This window comes from Canis lupus, chromosome 22, assembly GCF_003254725.2.
Source record: "Canis lupus dingo isolate Sandy chromosome 22, ASM325472v2, whole genome shotgun sequence".
Taxonomy (NCBI): domain Eukaryota; kingdom Metazoa; phylum Chordata; class Mammalia; order Carnivora; family Canidae; genus Canis; species Canis lupus.
Genome location: NC_064264.1, coordinates 45,527,975 through 45,538,785, shown reverse-complemented (window position 1 = coordinate 45,538,785; position 10,811 = coordinate 45,527,975).

The window sequence follows — 10,811 nt, the reverse complement described above, 5'->3', positions numbered from 1 at the left end:
GAAATCTGGCCTACATTTTTTTTTTTTTTTTTTTACCTTTGTTTCACCTTGTGCCTGGGAGAGGTGGGGTCTCTAAGGAACAAAGGCTTCACAGGATACACAGCTCATGCTGAGCCTAGCACCTGACAAGTGGGCATCTCCACCCAGGCACAGACAACTGAGAATTAGCACAGCAGACCCATACCCCAGAAAAACTGCTGGAAGTACAAGGGAAGAGCAAGTTTACTGAACAAGCAGCACTGGAAAGCTCTAGGACTGAGGGAAAATAGTATATAGAACTAAAGGGTCCTTTTTTGTCCTTTTTCCATTATGACTCGTTTTTATTTCAGACTAAAAATTTCCAATATTTTCTTCTCTTTTCCTACCTTAACTATAATATTTTACCAACTCTTCATTTTTAAGTTTTTTCCTTTTTGACTTCCATTTTTCCACAATTATGTGTTTTAGAAATATTTTTCACTTCTGGATTCCCTTCAACATATTCAATTTAATTTGGTAGGTATACGAGATATGGGTATTTCTTTTTTGTTTTTTGTTTTTTCTGCCTTTTGTTTTAAGGTGGTGGAAGTTAATACCTCCTAACACATGACCAAAATACACCAAGAACCAAGTGGAACACCATGTTGGTTCATTCTATGAGATAATATTCTCTCTTCATTCCCATTCTGCCCCCCTCTTTAATCTTATGTTTTTGTGGTGAATGTTGGGGCTTTTTATAAGTATTGATGGTTTATATAAATTTGGGATTGATCATATTCTAAAACACAGAACAAAATACACTCAGAACCAAGAGGATGACCCTCTAGGACCTCTCAGGTAGACTACATTCTCTCTCCACTACCACTTCCTCACCACCAACATCCCCCCCTTTTTTTCTCTTTTATTTACTTTTTTTCCTTCTTTGTTTTTGGCTTTTTACTACTTTGTTTCAAAAATTTTCACTTTAGTGGTCCTTTTGTTCTTTTTATTTTATTTTTCTAGTCTCTGATCTCTTCAGAAATCATCGAGGGTGTATTTTACTTAGGTTATGGTTGATATTTTTGATTCAGCCCACTCATACAGCCAGTCTGTGCTGGAAAAAATGACTAGAAGGAGAATTCACCACAAAAAAAAAAAAAAAAAAAAAAAGAACTGGAAACAATACTCTGCCACAGAGTTATAGAATTTGGATTTAAAAACAATGTCAGAAATTCACTTCAGAAGTACAATTATAAAGCTACTGGTGGCTCTGGAAAAAAAGTGTAAAGGACTTTAGAGACTTCGTTACTGCAGAATTGAGATCTAATCAGACCAAAATTAAAAAAAGATTAAATGAGATACAATCCAAATTGAATGCTCTAACTGGTAGGGTTAATGAGGTGGAAGAAAGAGTGAGTGACATAGAAGATAAGTTGATGGTAAGGAAGGAAGCTGAGGAAAGAGAAAAACAATTAGGAGCCCACAAGGAAAGGCTTAGGGAAATAAATGATAGCTTGAGAAGGAAGAATATACATATAATTGTATTGGGATTCCAGAAGAGGCTGAGAGAGGACCACAAAGTATATTTGAACAAATCATAGCTGAGAACTTCCCAAATCTGGGGAAGGAAACAGGCATCCAGATCCAAGAGATAGAGAGGATCCTTCTCCCCTACCCCCAAAAAATCAATAAAAACCATTCAATACCTCGACATTTAATAGTGAAACTTAACAAATTCCAAAGACAAAGAGAAAATTGTTAAAGCAGCAGGAGACAAGAGATTCTTAACTTATATGGGGAGAAATATCAGATTAACAGCAGACTTCTCCACAGAGACCTGGCAGGCCAGAAAGTGCTGGCAGGATATATTCAGGGTCCTAAGTGAGAAGAACATGCAGCCAAGAATACTTTATCCAGCAAGGCTGTCATTCAGAATAGAAGGAGAGATAAAGAACTTCCAGGATAGGCAAAAACTGAAAGAATACATGACCACCAAACCGGCTCTGCAAGAAATATTAAAGGAGATGCTGTAAAAAAGGAAGAGGGAGCCTAAAGAAACAATCCACAAAAACAGGGACTGAATAGGTAATACAAAGATACTAAATTCATATCTTTCAATAGTTACTCTGAACGTGAATGGGCTAAATGATCTCATCAAAAGACACAGGGTATCAGACTGGATAAAAAAGCAAGATCCATCTATATGCTATCTACAAGAGACTTGTTTTAGACCTAAGGACACCTCCAGCCTGAAAATGAAGAGGTGGAGAACCATTTACCATTCAAATGGTCCTCAAAAGAAAGCTGGGGTAGCAAGCCTCATATCAGATAAATTAGAGTTTATATCAAAGACTGTAGTAAGAGATGAAGAGAGAAACTATATCATACTTAAACGGTCTACCCAACAAGAAGACCTAACAATCATGAATATTTATGCCCTTAAGGTGGGAGCTGCCAAGTATATCAATCAGTTAATAACCAAAGTAAAGAGATACTTAGATAATAATATACTAATAATAGGAGACTTCAATGCAGCACTTTCAGCAAATGACAGATCTTCCAAGAAGCATCCCCAAAGAAACGAGGGCCTTAAATGATACACTGAACCAAATAGATTTCACAGATATATACAGAACTTTCCATCAAAATGCAGTTGAATACACATTCTTCTCAAGTGCACATGGAACCTTCTCCAAAATAGACCAGATACTGGGTCACATATCAGGTCTCAACTGATACCAAAAGATTGGGATTGTCCCCTGCATATTTTCAGACCACAATGCTTTGAAACTAGAATTCAGTCACAAGAAGAAATTTGGAAGACACTCAAACACATGGAGGTTAAAGACCATCCTACTAAAAGATGAATGGGTGAACCAGGAAATTAGAGAAGAACTAAAAAGATTCATGGAAACTAATGAAAATGAAGATACAACCATTCAAAATCTTTGGGATACAGCAAAAGCAGTCCTAAGAGGGAAATACATCACAATACAAGCCTCCCTCAAAAAAATTGGAAAAAAAATACACAAGCTAACCTCACACCTAAAGGAATTGGAGAAATAACAGCAAATAAAGCCTAGACCAAGCAGAAGAAGAGGGATCATAAAGACCCTAGCAGAAATCAATGAAATAGAGACCAGAAGAACTGTAGAACAGGTCAACAAAACCAGGAGCTGGTTCTTTGAAAGAATTAATAAGAGATAAACCTCTGGACAGCCTTATTAAAAAGAAAAGAGAAAAGACTCAAATTAATAAAATCACGAATGAAAGAGGAGAGATCACAACCAATACCAAGGAAATACAAACGATTTTAAAAATGTATTATGAACAGCTATATGTCAACAAATTAGGCAATCTAGAAGAAATGGATGCATTTCTGGAAAATCACAAATTACCAAAACTGGAACAAGAAGAAATAGAAAACATGAACAGGCCAATAACCAGCAAGGAAATTGAAGCAGTCATCAAGAAACTCCCAAGACACAAAAGTCCAGGCCCAGGTGGCTTTCCAGGGGAATTCTATCAAACATTTAAAGAATGAATAATATCTATATTACTAAAGCTGTGTTGAAAGATAGAAAGGGAGGGAATACTTCTAAACTTGTTTATGAGGCCAGCATCACCTTGATTACAAAACCAGATGAAGACCCCACCAAAAAGGAGAATTATAGACCAATATCCCTGATGAACATGGATGCAAAAATTCTCACCAACATAGTAGCCAAGAGGATCCAACAGTACATTAAGAAGATTATTCACCATGACCAAGTGGGATTTATCCCTGGGATGCAAAAGTGGTTCAACACTCGTAAAACAACGTGATAGATCATATCAATAAGAGAAGAAACAAGAACCATATAATCCTCTCAATAGATGCAGAGAAAGCATTTGACAAAATACAGCATCCATTCCTGATTAAAACTCTTCAAAGTGTAGGGATAGAGGGAACATTCCTCAATATCTTAAAAGCTATTTATGAAAAGCCCACAACGAATATCATTCTCAATGAGGAAAAACTGAGAGCCTTTCCCTTAAGATCAGGAACACGACAGGGATGTCCAGTCTCACTACTGTTATTCAACATAGTACTAGAAGTCCTAGCTTCAGCAATCAGGCAACAAAAAGAAATAAAAGGCATTTAGATGGGCAAAGAAGAAGTCAAACTCTCCCTCTTCGCTGATGATATGATACTGTATATAGAAAACCCAAAAGACTCCACCCCAAGATTTCTAGAACTCATACAGCAATTCAGCAATGTGCAGGATACAAAATCAATGCCCAGAAATCAGTGGCATTTCTATACACTAACAATGAGACTGAGGAAAGAGAAATCAAGGAGTCAATCCCATTTACAATTGCACCCAAAAGCATAAGATACCTAGGAATAAACCTAACCAAAGAGGTAAAGGATCTATCTATACCCTAAAAATTACAGAACACTTCTGGAAGAAATTGAGGAAGACAGAAAGAGATGGCAAAACATTCCACGCTCATGGATTGGAAGAATAAATATTGTGAAAATGTCTGTGCTACCCAGGGCAATTTACACGTTCAATGCAATACCTATTAAAATACCATGGACTTTCTTCAGAGAGTTGGAACAAATCATCTTAAGATTTGTATGGAATCACAAAAGACCCTGAATACCAGAAGAATATTGAAAAAGAAAACTAATGGCCAGGGGCATCACAATGCCGGATTTCAAGCTGTACTACAAAGCTGTGATCATCAAGACAGTGTGGTACTGGCACAAAAACAGACACATAGATCAATGGAACAGAATAGAGAACCCAGAAATGGGCCCTCAACATTATGGTCAACTAATATTCGACAAAGCAGGGAAAACTATCCACTGGAAAAAAAGACAGTCTATTCAATAAATGGTGCTGGGTAGATTGGATAGCCACATGCAGAAGAGTGAAACTAGATCATTCTCTTACACCAGACACAAAGATAAACTCAAAATGGATGAAAGATCTAAATGTGAGACAAGAATCCATCAAAATCCTATAGGAGAACACAGGCAACACTCTTTTTGAACTTGGCCATAGCAACTTCTTGCAAGATACATCTATGAAGGAAAGGGAAACAAAAGCAAAAATGAAATATAGGTACATAATCAGGATAAAAAGCTTCCGCACAGCAAAAGAAACAGTCAACAAAACTAAAAAACCTATAGAATGGGAGAAGATATTGTAAATGACATATCAGATAAAAGGCTAGTATCCAAGATCTATAAAGAACTTATTAAACTCAATAGCAAAGAAACAGTCTGATCATGAAATGGGCAAAAGACATGAACGGAAATTTCACCAAAGAAGACATACACATGGCCAAAAAGTACATGAGAAAATGCTCTGCATACTTGCCATCAGGGAAATACAAATCAAAACCACAATGAGATACCACCTCACACCAGTGATAATGGGGAAAATTAACAAGGCAAGAAATAACAAATGTTGGAGAGGATGTGGAGAAAGGGGAACCCTCTTGCACTGTTGGTGGGAATGTGAACTGGTGCAGCCACTCTGGAAAACTGTGTGGAGGCTCCTCAAAGAGTTAAAAATAGAGCTACCCTATGACCCAGCAATTGCACTACTGGGGATTTGCCCCAAAGATACAGATGTAGTGAAAAGCCGAGAAACCTGCACCCCAAAGTTTATAGCAGCAATGTCCACAATAGCCAAACTGGAAGGAGCCACGATGTCCCTCGACAGATGAATGGATAAAGGAGATGTGGTCTATGTATACAGTGGAATATTACTCAGCCATCAGAAGAGATGAATATCCACCATTTGCTTTGATGTGGATGGAACTGGAGGGTATTATGCCGAGTGAAATAAATTAGTTGGAGAAGGACAATAATCATATGGTTTCACTCATATGTAAAATATAAGAAATAGTGAAAGGGATTATAAGGGAAAGGAGGGGAACTGAGTGGGAAAAATTAGAGAGGGAGACAAACCTTGAGAGTCCTAACTCTGGGAAACAAAGAGTTGCAGAAGGGGAGGTGGGTGGGGGGATGGGGTAACTGGGTGATGGGCACTGAAGAGAGCACTTGATGGGATGAGCACTGGGTGTTATACTATATGTTGGGAAATCTAATTTAAATAAAACAAATATAAAAAAATAAGAAATTTAAAATAAAAACCAGTAGGGGAAAACTTTATGCAAAAAGTGTAAAAAAATTGAATGTTCTACATCATACGTCATTAGAGAAGTACAGATTAAAACAAAATCTAAATACCTATTAGAATGGTCAGAGTCTGGAACACTGACACCACCAAATGCTGAAAAGGATGTAGAGCAACAAGAACTCTCATACATTGCTAGTGGTAATGCAAATGGTAATACCATATGATCCGGCAGTTGCACCCCTTGGCATTTACCCAAATGAGCTGAAACTTATGTCCACAGAAAAACCTGCATGCAGATGTTTATATTAACTTTATTCATAGTTGTCAAAACTTGGGAGCAATCAAGATGTCCTTCAGCAGGGGAATGGATAAATAAACTGGTGCATCCAAACTATATGAATTGTCAAGCTCTGAAAGGACATGGAGGAAAGTTAAATGCATATTAGTAAGAAGCCATTCTGAAAGGAATGTGCAGGAAACAGATGCTCATTCAACAAAAGAAGAAGCAAGATTGGACAGGATGATGGTTCTGGCTAAGGCTCTGTAGGCAGAAAGGGCAAAGCCATATGAAAAAAGTATTATGAGAATAAACCACTGGCCCTTTGAGGATGGAAAGGACTCAACGGAGAGGCTTGCCACGCAGCAACTGGTTGGTTTCCTCAAGGAATAGTGTCATACTGGGGGCTCAGCCTTTGTCTGTTGCCAGCAGGTTGGATGTGTGGAAGTGGCAGCAGCCAGACTGGCATTGGTGAGAGTCCATGCTGGGGGTGCCAAGGGAAGGTTCCCTCTCTCCGACTGTGGTGAATCCATTCAGATGCCCACTGTGGCAGTTCTGGGGTAGTTGATGGTGAAGGCTAGCCAAAGTTAAGTAACCAACTCACTTTGTCTACCTGATGGTTAAGTGCCCCTTCCATGGTGTTTGCTCTCTAGTGGACATTAACACAGATCTTCACACTTCCCAGCCACCCCCCCCGCCCCCATGTGGCATTCACATACCTCCAAACCTGCCTTCTTATCTCTGCATCTCTAGTCCTGTTCCTTCCAAGTTCCCAGTGTGGCAGGGATACTTGCTGCTCCCCTTCCAACCCCACCCCACAGCTTAGACCTGCTGCAGGGCCCTTTCCTTGCTCCAGATAGCCTCTGTGTCACTCAGTTTACAGGCTAGGGCATTATCCCTAAGTGTGGAATGTGTTGCCTCCAGAATCCAGGGAGGCCCACCAGGCACCGCACTTCCTTCTTTGTGGAAGGGGTGCAAGAGGAAGCAGTTTGATTTTCACCACTGGACTTCTAAGAATATACTGAAATGGCAAGTCCTGAATCTTCATGGGATTGACCTTCCACCCTCTAGGCTGCATGTGAATTACCAAAGCCAGCTGTGTGCTAACCCCTCCTGCTAATCCTGCCGATCAGCATGATGCCATCAGTTAGTTTAATAGATCAATATGACCTTCTGCAGGATGGTCAGAAGACACGGTCAGGCCCAAGTCTCTTCAGGGAGCAGACTCAGTAACATCGTCCTGAGGCACAACTGTAAATGCACCTGGATTCTGATCTTCTTTTTTGATTGAGATAAAAAATAACACATTCACCAGATCCATAAATGGATACCATGTTCCAGGGAACTTGTAATCCTCTCTAGCAAAAGAGCAAAAGATGATGCCACAGGAGCACGGCAGCTGCCATGGGAGCCACTATTGATTGCGCTGGCAGCTCCCTGCAGCCTTTCTCCAGAATCCATCCAGACTGGTGAATTCAATGGAAACTTGATTAGGGATGCAGCCCTGGGTCCTTGTGACCCTTCAGGGTGGCGCTCATCTTCATGACCTCCTCTGAGTTGTGATTTTTTTTAAATTCATTTATTTGAGAGAGAGAGAGAGAGAGAGAGAGAGAGAGAGAGAGACAGCACACGCAAGTGGGAGGAGAGAGAGAGAGAGAGAGAGACAAAGCAGACTCCAGGGACGCCTGGGCAGCTCAGTGGTTGAGCGCCTGCCTTCTGTCCAGGGCGAGATCCTGGAGTTCTAGAATTGAGTCCACATCGGGCTCCAGCATGGAGCCTGCTTCTCCCTCTGTCTCTGCCTCTCTCTCTCTCTCTCTCTCTCTCTCTCTCTCTCTGTGTGTGTCATGAATAAATAAGTAAATAATCTTAAAAAAAAAAAAAAAAAGCAGACTCCAAGCTGAGTGTGTGAGGCTGGATCCCATGACCCTAAGCCAAAATTAAGAGTTGGATGCTCAGAGCCACCCAGGTGCCCTGCGATTTTGTTTTTGACTTACTATCTCTGCTAGAGGAGGGGTTCAGGCTATTTGGAAAAACCTAGGCCCCTGACACTTAGGATAGGAATATGGGGGTGGATACCCATAAAGATTTTGACTCTTTGAAGTTTTTTAACTATTAAGGTCTGAGTTTGGTCGCAGGTTTTTTTCTGTTCTCCTGTCTTAAGAAATAAGGCCCCCACACTTAATTGTCATTTGTTTGTTAACTACCCTCAGCTTTTCCTCACCCTCTGTGGGGCATCTGTGTGACTCAGTAACATCCAGCAAATTCCATTGTCCTCATATGTCTTCTTTCCTGAACTTTTCAAATGCTTGAATTATTGCAAGTTTTAGCATTTGGGTGCGAGAGACGATTTGTGCCCCATGCTCCACTCAGGATGGCATTCTTGTGACCAGCCAGGCAGACAGTGATGTTTCCAAACCTGACTTACCATCTGCTTTGTTGGACCAATTCTTGGAACCATCTGTGTCAGTTGGATCCTCTGGGGAGTGGTGACTGAGACAGAGGTAGGGATGCAAGCAGTTTATTGTGAGGAGGGGTAATGCTTGTGAAAGATGTGCAAGGGAGGATGCTTAATTGGGCAGGAGGGATTCTTAAGCTGCACAGCACAGGTCAGACAGCTGTGGAAAGGAAGGGTGGGAAGGGCAGGTAGGGAGAGCCTCAGTCCGCAATGCACATCTGCCCAAACAAATGCTAGCCAACTCCATAGGGAGCTCCAGAGCAAAGACGACCTGGCAGAGAAGTCGCGAACTGGGCAGAAATACCAGGTGCCCCATTGTGCTCACTCCTGGGCTGGAGGCTGCTGTGAAAGAACTGAGGTGGATCCTGATGGCTCTGCAGACAGAGGCTGTCTGCTAACTGCATTCTTGGCAGCTGAATGGCAAGCTCCATCTTGAAGGGAAATTCACATGGTGAGACCTCCAGAGCCGCTGCAAGGCTGTTTGCCATGGGGAAGGGGTCTTGGGGCTTATCAGCTACTTATATAGACTTTCAACCAAATAGTTTGGTTTTAGGCCTTACCCTCCTGCATGTCACCTGTGCCCACCTTCCACAGCTCCTGGTGCTATAGGGGCCTTTGGTGAGGTCAGCTAGCCCAACCTAGCGGTTCAGAGAACACTTTCTACAGATGACATTTGAGTTGTGTGGTGTTTTAAAGGATGAAGCACAGTCAGTAGAGGAAACTGAAGAGGATCCCAGGCAGGAGGGCCAGCCCCATGGAAGCACCAAGCTGTGAACGATACCGTGTGTCCTTGGAGCAGAGTTCCTCAGTATTCCTCTAGCACGGACATTCTGACAATGTGTCTCCAGTTAGAAACATAAAAACTGTAATGTGATACCACTTCATACCCCATTAGGATGGCTATTATTTTAAAAAACAAGGGGGATCCCTGGGTGGCGCAGCGGGTTTGCGCCTGCCTTTGGCCCAGGGCGCGATCCTGGAGACCCGGGATCGAATCCCACGTCAGGCTCCCGGTGCATGGAGTCTGCTTCTCCCTCTGCCTATGTCTCTGCCTCTCTCTCTCCCTCTGTGTGACTATCATAAAAAAAAAAATAATAATAATAATAAAAAAATAATAATAAACACTATAAATAAATAAACAGTAAGGATACAGAGAAACTGGAACCCTGGTGCTGATGTGGGAGAGCTAGGTTCTTGTCTCACGGAATCGAAGAATGAATCTTGAGGACAAAGGTGAGTAAAGTGGTAGAGTTTCATTAAGTATGGATACAGAAAAAGCTCTCAGGAGTGAGAAGGGTCCCTACAGGGTTGCCACTGGGGGCATGTAAGGTTGGTTTTTTACTGAAAGCTATCCAGCAAACCTAAATCCTTTTAACATGTTTATTGATAGCATCATCCAGGGAGAACTAGTGATAGCATCTCTAATGGTTTACTTCCTTATTAAGATCTGGAAATTCTTCCTTGGTCACAATGAAGACCCCACCTCTGACACCTAGGACCCAGTGGTCTGGTTGGTTTCTTTATCTCTGGTTTCCTTACACCTTCACATTTTGGGGATTTTTGTGAGCCTGATCCCATGGCCCCCTACCTATTTCTCCCTACCTCGTCCCAACTGTCCCTCACTCAGTACATTGCTGGTGGGAATGTAAAATGGTGCAGCCACTGTGGAAGACAGTATGGCAAGTCCTCAAAAAGTGAGACAATGAATCACCATATGACTCAGCAATTCCACTTCTCAGTTATGTGCCTGAAAAAGTGGAAAGCAGGGGTTTGAACATACACTTGCACACCAACATTCATAGTGATATTCACAATGGCCAGAAGGTAGAAACAAACTACATGTGTATCTCTAGATGAGTGGCTAAGTAAGATGTGATATATACAAATGATGGAATGGTATAAGTCCACTTATACCTAAAAATGGACAAATTCATAGACACAGAAACTAGTATAGAGGTTTCCAAGGAGCCAGGGGAAGGGG